This window comes from Heterodontus francisci, unplaced genomic scaffold (assembly GCF_036365525.1).
Source record: "Heterodontus francisci isolate sHetFra1 unplaced genomic scaffold, sHetFra1.hap1 HAP1_SCAFFOLD_43, whole genome shotgun sequence".
NCBI lineage: Eukaryota > Metazoa > Chordata > Chondrichthyes > Heterodontiformes > Heterodontidae > Heterodontus > Heterodontus francisci.
In genome coordinates, this window is record NW_027141852.1 from 11,127,116 (window position 1) to 11,144,296 (window position 17,181).

The following is a 17,181-nucleotide window of genomic DNA, read 5'->3' on the forward strand; positions in this document are numbered from 1 at the left end:
TTCGCTTCCATCCTAACTCCTATATTCGCTTTTCAGGTCCTCATCCCTTTTCTGAGCTATGTCATTGGTACCGATATGTACCACGACTTCTGGCTGCTCCCCCTCCCCCTTAAGAATCCTGTAGACTCGATCTGAGACATCCCTGACCCTGGCACCCAGGAGGCAACATACCATCCGGGAGTCTCGTTTGCGACCACAGAATCTCCTGTCTGTTCCTCTAACCATTGAATCTCCTATCACTATCGCTCTCCTATTCTCCACCCTTCCCGTCTGAGCCGCAGAGCCAGGCTCAGTGCCAGAGACCTGGCCGCTGTGGCTTTCCCCTGGTAGGTCCCCCCCCAACCGTATCCAAAACGGTATACTTATTATTGAGGGGAACGGCCACAGGGGATCCCTGCACTGTGTGCCTATTCCCTTTCCCTCCCCTGACGGTCACCCAGCTACCTTTATCCTGTGACTTAGGTGTCAGTACTTCCCTATAACTGCTCTCTATCATCCCCTCTGCCTCCCGCATGATCCGAAGTTCATCCAGCTCCAGCTCCAGTTCCCTAACGTGGTCTGTGAGGAGCTGGAGTTGGGTGCACTTCTCACAGGTGAAGTCAGCAGGGACACAAGTGGTGACCCTTACCTCCCACATACTGCAAGAGGAGCATGCAACTGCCCTAGCTTCCATCCCCTCTGCTCGAAATTGACAACAGAGAATAAAAAAATATAAAGGAAAACTTTACCTTACCAAACCCTCCACACAAGAGTCCTTTTTTTTGGTTGGAGGAGGAGGATGGGTGGGAGACACTACACATGTAGTGTTTCGGGTTTAGCCACTGCCCGAATATATAAGTTCACTGACCCAGCAGTCCCCGTGTCCGCGTCCGCCGAATCGCCAGGTAAGTACTTTATAGTGAAACGGACCTTCCCGGCTGCCCCCTGGCTCGCACTATCACCACGACTGCTGATCAGAGGTGTTGCTGTAATAAAAACAGAAAATGCTGGAAATGCTCAGTCGGTCTGGCAGCATCTGTGCAGAGAGAAACAGTCAACAGTTCAGGTCTGTTTCCTTCGCTCACATTAACTTTGTTTCTTTCTCCACGGATGCTGCCAGACCTGCTGACTATTTCAAGCATTTTCTGTTTATATTTCAGATTTCCAGCATCTGCAGTATTTTGCTTTTGTACGTGTGTTGCTATGTCTGGGACTGTTTGAGTGCAATGCTATTGCTTTATAAACAGCGTTGAAACAAACATTTATCTAGTTAACACACAGCACTAATACACAGCTGGATATAAACAGCAGCCTGCAGCAGAGGGTGCAGTGGAAGTTTATTAACACAAATAATTCACCAACAATATATTTACTGCTATCCACAATCACACCACGCTTCATCTTCACACATATTATTCTTCATTGACATCAACTTCTTGCTTCCAATAAACACTTCAATTTGGAACACAGCTTCCAAATCACCTTTATTCACAAACCCGAACACAAGCTGCAAATGCTGCAAACACACACCAGCCCAGACTTTCCCCTTTCTGTCAACCCATTCCTGCATCACTGCCTCTCCACCAACAGTTGCTGCTAGAATCATACAATCATAGAATGGCTAAAGCACAGAAGGAGGCCATTCGGCCTGACGAACCCATGCTGGCTCTCTGCTGAAGCAACTCACCTCGTCTCACTCTCTTCTCGAAAGAATAATTCGGGACAACAATAATAGCCCCATGGACAAATGTGGGTTAATTCAAGAAAGCCAGCATGGATTTCTGAAGGGAAAGTTATGTTTAACTGTCCTGCTGGAGTTTTTTGATGAGGCAACAGAGAGGGATGATGAGGGCAATGCTGTTGATGTGGTCCACATGGACTTTCAAAAGGTCTGACAGCATCTGAAAGGTCACTGAGCTGAACCATTAACTCTGTTTCTCTCTCCACAGATGCAGCCAGACCTGCTGAGTATTTCCAGCACTTTCTGTTTATATTTCAGATTTCTAGCATCTGCAGTATTTTGCTTTTATTGACTTTCAAAAGGAATTTGATACAATGCAACACAACAGACTTGTGAGCAAAGTTATAACTCATGGAATAAAAGTGACAGTAGTAACATGGACATGGAATTGGCTGAGTGACAGGAAACAAAGAGTAGTGAGCAATGGAGGTTCTTCGGGCTAGAGGAAGGTTTGTAGTGGAGTTCCCCAGGAGTCAGTGTTGGGACCCTTGCCTTTCCTGATATATATTAATGACCTAGACCTTGGTGTACAGGGCAGAATTTCAAAGTTTATGGATGATACGAAAATTGGAAGGATTGTGAACTGTAAGGATGATAGTGTAGAACTTCAAAAGGACATAGACAAGTTGGTGGAATGGGAGGACAGATGACAGGTGAAGTTCAATGCAGAGAAATGTGAATTGATTCATTTCGGTAGGAAGAACATGGAGTGACAATATAGAATAAAGGGTACAATTCTAAAGGGGGTGCAGGAGCAGTGGGACCTGGGGTTATATGTTATTGGTTGAGAGAGTGGTTAATAAAGCATACAGTATCCTCGGCTTTAGTGATAGAGGCATAGAGTACAAGAACAAGGAGGTCATGTTGAACTTGTATAAGACACGAGACTCAGCTGAAGTACTGCGTCCAGTTCTGGGTGCCACGCTTTAGGAAAGATGTGAAGGCATTGGAGAGATTATGGAAGAGGTTCATGAGAATGGTTCCAGGGATGAGGAACTTCAGTTATGAAGATAGATTGGAGAAGTTAGGACTGTTTTCCTTGGAGAAAAGAAGGCTAAGAGGAGATTTCATAGTGGTATTCAAAATGATGAGGGGTGTGGACAGAGTGGATAGGGAGAAACTGTTCCCACTTGTGAAAGGATCGAGAACGAGAGGGCACAGATTTAAAGTCATTGGTAAAAGAAGCAAAAGCGACATGAGGAAAAACTTTTTCACACAGCGAGTGGTTAAAGTATGAACTGCCTGAGAATGTGATGGAGGCAGGTTCAATTGAAGAATTCAAAGGGGAATTAGACTGTTATCTGAAAATAAGGTGCAGGATTATGGGGAGAAGACGGGGAAGTGACATGAGGTGAATTGCTCATTTGGAGAGTCAGTGCAGAGACGATGGGCCAAATGGCCTCCTTCTGTGTAGTAACAATTCTGTGATTCTGTGATTCCAATATTCAAGTCATTTATATATATGGTGGTCCTGACACTGACCCTTGTGGACATCACTGTTCACCATCTTCCATTCTGAAAAACAACCAAATACCACAACTCGCTTTTCTTGATATTTCATCCATTTTTAAATCCAAGCAGATACTGACCCTCCGATTCCAGGAGCCTCAGTTTTGTTACCGAGCCTTTTATGTGGTAGTTTGTCAAACGCTTTCTTAAAATCCATATAGACAACATCCATTGCTTTCCCTTCATCAACCTTTTCTGTTACTTCATCAAAAAAATCAGTTACATTAGTGAAGAACTGGAAAGGTGCTGAACCTCTCAGTTTTCGGTCTACCCAAACCAAGTTCAAGGCCTGAATAATAAACCGATTGCCTCATTAGTTCTGTGAATAATACAATGATTTAATAGACAAAGTTTTGATACATTCCTGCCCATAAATCTTGGTAACAGAGAGTGTGTGGATCTCCTGACTCAGAATGTTTAATGGATACAGTCCTCAGATCCGACAAGGAACCACTGAGCATCCACAGTAAAGACAGTGTGGATGAGGAAATGTAAGAGCTGGGAGCTGAAACTCAGGGACGGCCGAGCTCTCCTGTCATTGAGCTTGTGTGTCTGCTCTGCTCGCCGCAATTCCGGCTCTACTTTGTTTCCAATGAAAAGATGAAAAGAGCTGTTCGGTTTTCCTCTCACTGACAGCATGTTTCACTCGGGTTAATATAACCCGGGACTTTTGCTGCTGAAATGAATTCTGCAAGGTCCCAGCAAACACACCGGCTCCCTCCTTTCTCCTCTCTTTCTATCGGATTGTTTTACCAGGAGGGGCTCAATAATAACAAACCCCCTGCAGGGAATGACCGCAAATTGAGCATCTAAATGGGGCAAGTGGGCAGTTTTCTGGGTTCTAGGTTCCCCCTACCCCGCCCCTCCCTCCCTCCAGTCCAAGCCCCTCTTCACTTTCTTTGGGACTTTGATGCGGGTGAAATGGGGAAAGTTCCCATTGATGTTTGAGTGCTGAATTGCTGCAAAGATCTGCGCACGCGCGATGTAGCCCCGCCCCCAGTGGGACGTCACAATGAGGAGTGGGGCGCATGCGCAGCCTTTCCCCAACCCAGTCTGTGAGGCCATTCACTCAATCAGGGGAAGATGCTTGATATCAGCTGCTAATGGAGACTTCCCGGGCCTGGGGGAAGGCAACAAACAGCATCTGCTTCCTGCAGCCACTGCTTTGGGAGCGTGTCCGCAGATGTGCTCAGAGATTAGCATTGAGTGGTGGGAAGTTGAGGGGGAGTCGGGGAGTGTTTGTAACAGACACTGTGGAGCAGGAGCTGCTCCCGGAACATGGAGTGAGCCGGGGACACGGGGAAGGGAGAGTTCATTCTCGGACAGTGTCTGTACAGGCTCAGGGAGACACAATGGGAAGAAATCACTATTGAAAATCACTGACAATTTCACCACCCAAACGAGAGGGAATTTTCCTGCTTTAGTTCCAGTCTCTCACTGTTTGTTGGATTGTGAACAGTGGGGGGAAAATAGCCGCAAAATAACGATGTGGACAGTTAGACAAAGAACATTTATTGCAGACACCAGGTGAGAAGTGTGAAAGGCACATTTTAAATAGTGGCTGCTTGTTTTCCGTTGAAATAGAAATGTGACTGTGTAAAGGTCACTGCTCTATCGGACAGTCCCAGTCATTGAGCAGTGCAGGGCTTGTGTTGTTTCTGAATGTCACAAACTTGTTGTAAAACCACTGCAAACACCTGGTAAACAGAAGCTGAATGCTGCAGTACTGCAGTGGAGTCAGATACTGACACTGTTTGTGTTCTTGGTTTTCATTTTGTGATTGTTCGTAATGATTATTATTGGGACGATTACATTGATCGCTTTTGTATCTTGTACCTCACCAGTTCTTTCATTCCTGCAGGAAAATACATGAAGGAACCTGACTGGATGTGGTGATTCTTGGACACAAGGAAAAATGCAGTGATCTCGTTCCAACACACAGTCGGTACAGGATCACTCCCAAAGAACAGAGATACTGCCAGTTCATCAGTTCCACTGGAGCAAACAAAATAAGTAGTCAGACAGACACTGATCCCAAAGTCAAGAAAGACACATTTTCAATCCAACAGTCAAACAACAGCAGGAGAGACAGAAGTTGTTTCTATTTCACTCCAATTCAGTACAGCTGACAGGTTGATACATCAATCACAGTCCAAAAACAAACTCACTATCAGATCTAAATATACTCTGTCACCATGGTGACATTTTAAATATAAAATCTGAAATAGAACAGACAAAATTTACAGAATTGAAAGGTACAGAATGAATGCAAGGAGGCTTCAAGGGGATTTGGACAGGTTAAATGAATGGGCAAGAACATGGCAGATGGAATATAATGTGAATAAGTGTGAAGTTCTCCACTTTGGTAGAATAAAAAGAAAGACAGAGTATTTCTTAAATGGTGAGAGGCTGGGAAGTGTCGATGTCCAAAGGCACCTGGGTGTCCTTGTTCATGAGACACTAAAAGCTAGTATGCAGGTGCAGCAAGCAATTCGGAAGGCAAATGGTGTGTTGGCTCCATTGAAAGCGTATTTGAGTACATGAGTAAAGATGTATGAAGTCTAGATGAGACCGCACTTGGAGTATTCTGTACAATTTTGGTTTCCTTATCTAAGGAAGGATAGATTTGTCACAGAGGGAGTGCAACAGAGATTCACCGGTCTCATCCCCTCGGATGGTGGGATTGTCTTATGATGAGAGACTGCAGAAACTGGGCCTAAATTCTCTGGAGTTTTGTAGAATGAGAGGTGATCTCATTGAAACAGGCAAAGTTCTTACAGGGTGTCACAGGGTAGATATGGATAGGATGTTTCCTCTGTCTAGTGAGTCCAGAACAAGGGGACACAGTCTCAGAATAAGGGCAGACTGAGATGAGCAGGAATTTCTTTACTCAGAGGGTGAGAAATCTGTGGAATTCTTTATCCCAGAGGGCTGTGGAAGATCAATCATTGAACATATTCAAGACATAAATCGATAGATTTCTAAATACTAACAAGATCAAGGGATATGGAGATGGCAGAGAAAAATGACGTAGAGGTAGATGATCAGTCACGATCTGTTTGAATGTTGGAGTGTGCTCGATGGGCTGAATGGCCTAATGCCCCTATTTCCTATGATCCGATGAATCCCAATAATGTACATCAGAACGTTAGACCAAGTTATGCATTACATACCAGTTCAAAAATCCCACAGAGATTAAGACTGAAAGATACAGTATCAAGCCATTACTACAAAATGAAGGATTTGGAGCTTGCAGACCAGCCCATGTATAAGATTGAAAGTTATATTTTCATTCACAATCGTTTTCACAGAGCAGAATATTGAATACCAATCCACAACTTGCACAGGATTACCAAATAAAACCTGCAACTGTGAAATACAGTTAATCCATATTTTAAATTAAACACAAGGCAAACAAATATTGATACATTAAGAGAGCGGGAAACAGTGAGAGCAGAGTGGAGCATAAAGAGCCCAGGAGAGAGAGGGAGCAAGAGTTCACTCGGAGAGCAGGGAACAGCGAGAGCAGGCGTCAAAAAAGGCAAAGGAATACACAATTAATGGGAGAACACTGAATGGTGTAGAGGAAGTGAGGGACGTCGGAGTGAATGTCCACAGATCCCTGAAGTAGCAGTACAGGTCAATAAGGTGGTTCAGCAGGTCCTTTCCTTTATTAACTGAGGTATAGAGAATAAGGGAGACCTGGGTGTCCATGTCAATAAGTCACTGACAGCTAACATGCAGGTGCAGCAAGCAATTAGGAAGGCTAATAGTATGTTAGCCTTTATCGTAAGAGGATTTGAGTACAGGAGTAGTGAATTCTTGCTTCAATTGTATAGAACCTTGGTTAGACTGCACTTGGAGTACTGTGTGCAGTTTTGGTCCCCTTGCCTTCGGAAGGATATTATTGCCACAGATAGAGTGCAAAGAAGGTTCATCAGACTTGTTCCTGGGATGGTGGGACTGTCCTATGTAGAGAGATTGGGGAAACTGGGGCTCTATTCTGTAGAGTTTTGAAGAATGAGAGGTGATCTCATTGAAACCTGCAAAATATTTAAAGGACAGTCAGGGTAGATGCAGCTAAGATGTTTCCCCTGGTTGGGAAGTCGAGAACCAGGGGACGCAATTTCAAAATAAGGGGCAAGCCACTTAGGACAGAGATGAGGAGAAATGTTGTTACTCAGAGGGTTGTGAATCTTTGGAATTCTGTACCCCAGAGGGCTGTGGAAGCTCAGTCATTGAGTATGTTTAAAGCAGAGATTGATAGATTTCTAAATACAAATGACATAAGGGAATATGAGGAAAGTGTGGGGAAAAGGGCATTGAAGTGGATGATCAGCCATGATCATATTGAATGGTGGGGCAGGCTCGATGGGCTGAATGGCCGACTCCTGCTCCTATGTTCCTATGTTCCTAACTCCACATTATCGATGAGACACAGCCTCAGGCCGACTTGTCGGGTGTTGCAAACAGATAACACTGCTTCTGATCTTCACCAGAACAGAGAGTGAGATGTAAAATTGATCATCAAACAGACTGTGAGAGAATACAACAGAATAAAACACATGGAGAGACACTGTGGAATAACAAATAGATTTGATTGGAATGTTGAATTATGATTGGAATGGATAAAACAGCAGATTAAATTGGGACAGAAAAGAGAAACTGATGGGAAGAAGGAAGAAAAGAAAGGATGGATCTGTTCACTTTTTTCAGTTTTTTCACTGGTCCATCAAAGCTGGATTAAAAAAAGATGCAAATAACAGAGAGTTTCACCAAAAAGGGAGATTAAATGCTGCCGAAACCTTGGATCGAAGGATGCCCCAACAGATCACCTGTTTAACTGTCTCCTCACTGGGAGATTTCAATCAATGAGCAATATTATTCTCTCCTTTTCTTTTGTTAAATGAAACCACTACTGTCACTTGGAGTTAATATCCCTGTGTTCCAACTCCTGAATAATAAAATTGTGAGTTTCGTGATATTTTCTGGACATATTTCCTGCTGAAAAAACTAAGAAATCTTTTCTAATTTACACAATACTATATACACACTCAGCAAGCCTCCGAAACTGGCATCCTTGGTGCTGCTCTCTCCTCCCAAACCTCATCTCATGTGACTGTTACATCATCACTCTGATTGTGGGAGGGGTTAATCCCACTGTCTTCAGCATTAACCCTTTACATCCTCATACTGCACTGTCTGTCCAAAAAAATCAGTGGAGGGAACTTGAATTATCAAAACAGCAACAGCTGCCAGTTGAAAATCAACTCAACCCATCAGGGAGAGACTGTCAGAGAACTTCCTGCATCCAGTCCTGACCCTCTCACATTAAGCAGCTGCTCACCCAGACCCCACTCTCATCAACACTGAACATTTTTACTGAGACCCTTCAAATACTGTTTACAAATACTGTATGCAACAAAGTTTAATATCTTCTCACCGTTTCTCGGTAACCACATGAGACATAGGTTTTCTTATTTGGTTCCTTTGATTTTTCTTGTTCCTGACTGACAAATATTCCAAACCTCAGATAAACCCTCCCACTTGCGTCATGTCCCAGTCTCGGTTAAAAGCAACACATAATGACACAAACACTCTCCTTCAGTGAGATTAATATCAAGCTGTTTTCCAGGTTGAATGTAACTGTGAACAAATTTATGTCAAAGAAGTTAACTTTGATGTCTCAGCACTGAAATTCTGTGCAAGGAGGAACAGCCATTCCAAACTCATATCCTTCACAAAGGCTGTTTTTGTAATGTGATTGAAATTCATCAAGTATTTTGAATTAAGGTTCACAAGACACAAATGTCAATGTTGATAATGAAACTTTTCAAGCATGTTGCTGCTGTGAAATAAGGCTCTGCTGGGAGTTGAACCCAGGATCTTCTGTTTACTGGACAGGTGCTTTAACCAACTAAGCGACAGAGCCAAATCACAAATGCACGTGCTATTAAAATCAGAGGAAGGCCTTGTAGATAGTGGGCAGGCTTTGGCGAGTCAAGAGCTGAGTTCGTCACGGCAGTGTTCCCAGCCTCTGACTCGCTCTTGTAGTTGTAGCTGTAGTTGTAATTGTAATAGGCAACCGTCCGTCTCGGAAGGCGATGGGCTACACCCGGGGTGTACGTCACTTCTGTATGTAACATCGTTTGTTGTGGCTGGAGAGGATGACTCGTGAGTGTCAATCCATTCCGCAGCTGGTATAGATGAATGTCATTGGCCCGAGGTCGACTGATAATTTTTCCTTCCTCTGAGCTCTCTTTCCCACCATCTGGTCATTTCTTTTGTCCTCTGCTTTTCCCATGGTCTTCCTGAATGCCTTTCTCCAGGAATTCCAGTCAGCAGGAAGGACTTCCCATGCATCGACTCCAATCCCAGTCTGCTTGAGATCTCGCTTTGCAGATGTCCTTGTATCACAGACGTGGGTGACCTGTTGGTCTCATGCTGATAGCAAGCTCACCAAAGAGCATGTCTTTGGCAAAGCGACCGTCATCCATTCAGCACACATGACCCAGTCAACAGAGTCACCGCTGACTCAAGAGGGCAAACATGCTGCAGATCCCTGCACGCTGGTGTACTTCTGCATTCGGCACTCTGTCCTGCCAGGAGATGCCCAATATCCATCTGTACTTTCCCTGAGCTACAGGTTATTGTAAGTTTCTCTGGCTGTGTTTATTTTAGGTGATTTTGTACTCAGGTTCTTTTGGAATCCATGTGTTTGCAGATCTTTGTGAGTGAGACATGTGGTAATATGTTTAAAAGATTTCCCTATAAATTATTCATATCTCCATCTTTCCCCGAACATTAATATGGGAATCACACACAACAGGCCGTCAAACCTGTCTGCTAAACATTGAAAGGTGACAGTGTTTATTGTGACGGGGTTCCATTTATGAGGACACATCTTGATGATTCACACATGTAAAAATTTGTATATTATGTTCATGACATAATGACATAAAAAACATTTCCTTGCACTTGCCATGCTTGGTGAACATTTTCTCTGCTGATGCCCCCTAAATATATTAGAGAACATGGTGACGAGGTTGAGATTAAAGTCTGTAAATATAGGCAGCAAACAGCAGCAGGGAATGCAGTGAACAAGATTTACGTGACATATTTGTGCTTATATTGGTGGGTGAAATAAGATACTAAACACACAAAATCCTACATTTGAGCTCGCGTATAAGATTGCTCTGTCTATGGAGATAGCATCAAAGAATGCTCAGGAATTTTGTCCTATGCCACTGATCGTAACACACTTCAGGGGAACTTAAAAAAAATGGTAAAATGGGCTTTCACATAACAGATGAAATTTTACACAGAGAAGTGTGAAGTGATACAATTTGGAATGAAGAATGCCATACAAATGAATCGTTACAATTCTAAACTGGGTGCAGGAGCAGAGAGACAATGTACACCAATGTTAGAAGGATTGAAAAGGTAGCTAAGAGCAAACAGGACACTTGGCTTTATTAATAGAGGCACAGAGTAAAAGCATATAAGTTATGCTAAACCTTTATAAAATGCTGGGAATGAATGGCCTCCTCCTGTACCTCCACAGAAAGCTTCCATTCCAGGTTTGCACACACTCATCAGGATCACTCTCCACAGATCCTGCCACTCCAGGCTCGGACACCCACTTCAGGATCACTCTCCATACATCCCAGCACTATGGGCTCGGAGACCCTCTTCAGAATTCCTAAATCTCCAGACATGGACATCCTTTGAGGACCACTCTCCACAGATTCTGCCCTCCAGGTTCAGACACCCTCTTCAGAATCACTCTCCATACATCCCGACACTCCACGCACGGATATCTCCCTCAGGATCAGATCAAAGAATGTTGCTTGTCACATATCAGCTCAAGCCTGAATGTTGTTCAGGTCTTGCTGCTTGCAGGTACAGATTGCTTCAGTATCTGATGAGTTGTGAATCATCAGCGAACATTCCCACTTCTCACTTATGTTGAAGAGAAAGCCATCAATGAAACAGCTGAGGATGGTTGGGCCTAGGACACTGCCCTGAGAAACTAAGTAACCAGTCATGAATGGTGGTGGACAATTAAATAACGAACCAGATGAGGAGGCTCCAAAAACATCCCTATCCTCAATGTTGGTGGAGCCGAGCACGTCAGTGCAAAAGGTGAAGCTGGAGCATTTGAAACCATCTTCAGTCAGAAATTGCTCAGTGGATGATTCATCTCGGCCTCTGGAGGTCCCCAGCATCACAGCTTCCAGTTTTCAGCCAATTCGCTTCACTCCACATAATGGCAAGAAACAGCTGAAGACACTGGATACAGCAAAGACTATGGACCCTAACAAGATTTCCGGCTCTAGTCCTGAAGACTTGTGCTCCAGAACTAGCTGCGCTCTCAGCCACACTGTTCCAGAAGAGCTACAACACAGGCATCTACTTGACAATGTGGAAAATTGCCCAAGTGTGCCCTCTCCATAAAATAAATGCAGGACAAATCCAATCTGACCAATTGCCGCCCCATCAGTCTACAATCAATCATCAGCAAAGTGATGGAAGATGTCACCAACAGTGGTATCAAGCACCACACATGTGGCAATAATCTGATCATCGATGCTCAGTTTAGGTTCTGCCAGGGTCTCTCAGTTCCAGGAAATAATTTGGCAGATAGAGTACAATGTGGGAAAATGTGAGGTTATCCACTTTGGTAGGAAGAATAGAACAGGAAAATATTATTTAAATTGTGAGAGATCACAGAATGCTGCGATGTAGAAGGATCTGGGTGTCCTTGTACATGAATCACAAAAAGGTACCATGCAGGTACAGCAAATAATTAGGAAGGCAAATGGAATGTTACCCTTTATTGCAAGGGGGATGGAGTATAAAAGTAGAGAAGTCTTGCTACAAATGTACATGGTGCTGGTGAAACCACACCGAGAGTACTGTGTGCAGTTTTGGTCTCCATATTTAAGGAGGGATATACTTGCATAGGAGGCAGTTCAGAGAAGGTGCATTGGATTGATTCCTGTGATGAAGGTGTTGTCTTATGAGGAAAGTTGAGCAGGTTGGACTGATACTCATTGGAGTTGAGAAAAATGAAAGGTGAACGTATTGAGACATATAAGATTCTGAGGGGGCTTGACAGGGTAGATGCTGAGAGGATGTTTCCTCTCGTGGTGGAATCTAGAACTAGGAGACACAGTTTCAGATTTAGGGCTTTTTCATTTAAGAAGGAATTTCTTCTCTCAGAGGGTCATTAATCTTTGGAATTCTCTACTTCAGAGAGCAGTGGAGGCTGGGTCATTGAATGTCTTCAAGATTTTTATCTACAAGAGAGCCAAGGGTTATGTGGGCAGGCAGGAAAGTGGGGTTGAGGTCATGATCAGGTCAGCCATGATCCTATTGAATGGCGGAGCAAGCTCGACGGGCCAAATGGCCTACTCCTGCTACTAGTTGTTCTGATATTATGTTTGCATGATCTCATTGCAGCTTGGTCCAAACAGAGACAAAAGAGTGGAATTCCAGAGGAGAGGTGAGAGTGATTTCCCTTGAGTGAGTGTGGCATCAAGGATCCCTAGCAAAATTGAAGTCACTGGGAATCAGGGGGAAAACTCTCCACTTGCTGGAGTTGTACCTCGCACAAAACAAGATGGTTGTGGTTCGTGGAGGCCAATCATCTCAGCCCAGGACATTGCCTCAGGAGTTTCTCAGGGTAGTGTCCTAGACACAAACATCCTAGCTGTTTCATTGACGACTTTCTCTTCAACATAAGTCAGAAGTGGGAATGTTAGATGATGACTCACAACTCTTTAGATACTGAAGCAGTCTGTGCCTGCAAGCAGCAAGACCTGAACAACATTCAGGCTTGAGCTGATAAGTGACAAGCAACCTTCTGGCCACACAAGTGCCAAGCAGTGAACATCTCCAATGAGAGAGAAAAAAAATCTACCTTTTGATATTCAGAAGCATTATCATCGTTAAATCCCCCACCATCAACATCTTGACCAGAAACGTAACTGGACCAGTCACATCTATGCTGTGGCTATAAGCGCAGGTCAGAGATTACGAATTCTGCAGCAAGTATCTCACCTCCTGACACCCCAAATCCTGTCCACCATCTACAAGGCACAAGTCAGGAGTGTGATGGAATACATCCCACTCAACAACACTCAAGAAGCTCAACACCATCCAGGACAAAGCAGCGCACTTGATCGGCACCTAACCCACCACCTTAAACATTCAATCCCTCCACAACCAGTAAACAGTGGCTGCAGTGTGTACCATCTCCATATGCACTGCAACAGCTCGCCAAATATCCTTCAACAGCACCTTCCAAACTCGTGACCACTACCACCTCGAAGGACAAGGGCAGCAGATGCATGGGAACTCACTACCTGCAGGTTCCCCTCCAAGACACTCACCATCCTGACTTGGAACGATATCGCCATTTCTTCACTGTTGTTGGGTCACAATCCTGGAACTCCCTCCCCAATAGCACTGTGGGTGTTCCTGCACCATATGGACTGCATCAGTTCAAGAAGGCAGCTCTCCACCACCTTCTTAACGGCAATAGGAATGGGTAAAAAATGCTCGCCTTATCAGCGATACTCACACCCAAGAATGAATAAAAACCAAATCACTCTCCACAGATTCCCTACAATCTGGGCTTGGACATTTACTTCAGGAGCACAGAGCTTTATATCACTGCAACATCAGTTCCAATCTTCATATTCTGTTCACTTTTCACATTATTTTCTACCAGTCCACTAGCTTTTATTAATTCAGTATTCGGGTCTCTGCTCCTCCGCGGTTTCTAACATCTCACCTCTTACAAAATAACACTCTGATCTATCGTAGGTACTAGATGACCCCTCATTTCAAACTCCATCTGCCAAAGCATTGCTCACTCACTTAATCTATCAAGAAGATTTGAAAATAAATTTCTTGCCAAAGGATAATTTTCTGCATCTGCTCCCTCGCCATTTGCTTTTCCAATTTGTCTTTCACTTGGTGCAAATCGAGAGAAAGTAAAGATGGAAGGAAGGAGGGGAGGAAAATTCCTGCTCTGTTTCGTGATCCCTATTTGATCTTCATTCCAGTGCAGTTTGGGTGAAGAATTCCAATTGTCTGTCTCAAATTTAATAAAGTATAAACAATTCTGGAATCACTGTCCGGACATTGACAAGAACAGGTTTCGAGGCTGACTTTGCACATAAACAATACACTGAACAGTTCATAAACTAGCGACAAGGATGGGATTCGAACCCACGTGTGCAGAGCACAATAGATTAGCAGTCCACCACCTTAACCTCGCGGTCACCTTGTCAGTTGCAGAAGCATAGCTGTCACCTTCAGCACAGTTTCTGGCTGTGCAGCCAGCTGTGGAATGATGGAAATATATCTTCTGTAAGTAAATGAAGTTGGGAATGGAGCAGTGTGAAACATTTCCAGACCATGTCCAACACATTTCTACTCAGTGTGAAAACCCACCACGGAAAGACTGGAACATACAATCATTTCAACACATCATGATTAACATCACTCAGACACCTGAACCATTAGGTCACTGATGAAGTCAAGATGCCAGAATTACTCATGAAATGACAACTGAACCAACTGACTGGAAGAATTGCTTAAACTCCACATGATCAGCGAGGCACAGCCTCAGGCCGACTTGTCGGGTGGTGTAAACAGATATCACTGCTTCTGATCTTCACCAGAACAGAGAGTGAGATGTGACATTGATCATCAAACAGACTGTGAAAGAATACAACAGAATAAAACACATGGAGAGACACTGTGGAATAACAAATAGCTTTGATTGGAATGTTGAAATTTTGATTGAATGGATAAAACACCAGAAACAGCAGATTAAAGTGGGATTCTCATCATTATATTGATCTGGGACAGAAAAGAGAAACTGATGGAAAGAAGAGAAGAAGGAAGAAAAGAAAGGATGGAACTGTTCAATTTTTTCAGTTTTTTCACTCGCCCATAAAAGCTGATAAAAAAAGTTGCAAATAACAGAGAATTTCACCAAAAAGGGAGATTAAATGTTGCTGAAACCTTGGATCGAAGGATGCTCCAACAGATCACCTGTTTAACTGTCTCCTCACTAGGGGATTTCAATCAGTCAGCAATATTATTCTCTACTTTTTTTGTTAATTGGTCCCAGAACGGTCACTTGGAATTAATATCTGTGTTCCGACTCCTGAATAATAAAATTGTGAGTTTCTCGATATTTTCTGGACACAGTTCCTGCTGAAAGACTAAGAACTCTTTTCAAATTTACACAATACTCGAAACACACTCATCAAGCCTGCGAAGCTAGCATCCTTGGTGCTGCTCTCTCTTCTCCCAAACTTCATCTCATGTGACTGTTACATCATCACTCTGACCGTGGGAGGGGTTGATACCACTATCTTCAGCATTAACCCTTTACATCCTTATACCACACTGTCTGTCCAAAAAAAATGGGTGGAGGGAACTTCCTTCATTTATCAAAACACCAACAGCAGCACAGTGGCGCAATGGTTAGCACCGCAGCCTCACAGCTCCAGCGACCAGGATTCAGTTCTGGGTACTGCCTGTGTGGAGTTTGCAAGTTCTCCCTGTGTCTGTGTGGGTTTCCGCCGGGTGCTCTGGTTTCCTCCCAACTCCAAAAGACTTGCAGGTTGGTCGGTAAATTGGCCATTGTAAATTGTCCCTAGTGTAGGTACGTGGTTGGAGAATGGTGGGGATGTGGTAGAGAATATGGGATTAATGTAGGATTAGTATAAATGGGTGGTTGCTGGTTGGCACAGACTCGGTGGGCCGAAGGGCCTGTTTCAGTGCTGTATCTCTAAATAAGAAAAGCAAAATAAAAGCTACCAGTCGTAAATCAACTCAAACCCATTAGAGAGATAGAGGGAGACTGTCAGAGAACTTCCTGCATCCAGTCCTGACCCTGTCACACTCAGCAGCTTCTCACCCAGACCCCACTCTCATCAACACTGAACATTGTTACCGAGACCCTTCAAATACTGTTTATAAAAGGTAGAAAAATTCAAACTTCATCACAGCTAGATTGAATAGAACAAAGTTTACTATCTTCTCGTCGTCACTCGGTAACCACATGAGACAGTCCTTAAATCAGTAGCATAAATTATCAGCTGTAAGAATGTTTGTCATTGGGTTGAATCATTTCTGTGTGAGGAATGTTCCAGCATCATAAACCAGGGGAACGTGTTGACTGAGCTGTGTCTTCATCTCTTCTGGACAGTTCACCCTTCATTCTGCTCTGATTCACTTTCCCAAAGCGGATCTACAGATTCTCAAATCTGGAGACTGGGTTTTCTTTTTTTGTTCCTTTTGATTTTTCTTGCTCCTGAATGATAATATATTCCAACCTCGGATCAACCTTGCCCTGTGTCCCAGTCTCGGTCAAAAGCGACAAATAACGGCACCAACATTCTGAAACATACAACACGGTCACATTCTGCTTCAGTGAGATTAATGCTGAGGCAGTTTCCGTGTCGAATGCGATTGTGAACAAATTTCTCTCAAGGAAATTGTGAGTGATCGAGTATTTGCACTGAATTTCTGTGCAAGAAGGGACAGTTTCAAACAGTCATTCCCAAATCACTTCCTTCACAAAGACAAAGACTGTGCTTTCTTAACGTGTCACTCAACTTCACAAACAAATTGGAACTCGAAGTTCAGGAGAAGACAGAGATGTGAATGATTGACAGTGTAATCTTTAAATCATAATTTTCCGTTTCTTCGTTGAAGTGAGGCTCAACCCTAAGCCACTGGAGATCACGGAAAGCTCCAAACATGGATCCAGAAATCAGAAAAGTAGTGAAACAGTTGGTGAGTACATTGTGACACTGAAGAATTTATCACCACATTGCAACTTTGGCACATTCTTAGACTGTACATTATGAGACAGATTTGTGCTTATATTGGTGGATGAGAAAAGATACTAAACACAAAAA

General features: G+C 43.6%; 2 non-coding genes across 2 annotated transcripts; both read right to left on the reverse strand.

Annotated features, from left to right (window-relative positions):
* Positions 1-9,087: 9,087 nt before the first annotated feature.
* Positions 9,088-9,161, reverse strand: trnat-agu (transfer RNA threonine (anticodon AGU)). Its single transcript has one exon. It is a non-coding gene; the product is annotated as a tRNA-Thr (tRNA).
* A 5,288-nt stretch (positions 9,162-14,449) lies between these two features.
* Positions 14,450-14,531, reverse strand: trnas-gcu (transfer RNA serine (anticodon GCU)). The gene has a single exon. It is a non-coding gene; the product is annotated as a tRNA-Ser (tRNA).
* Between the last annotated feature and the right edge of the window lie 2,650 nt (positions 14,532-17,181).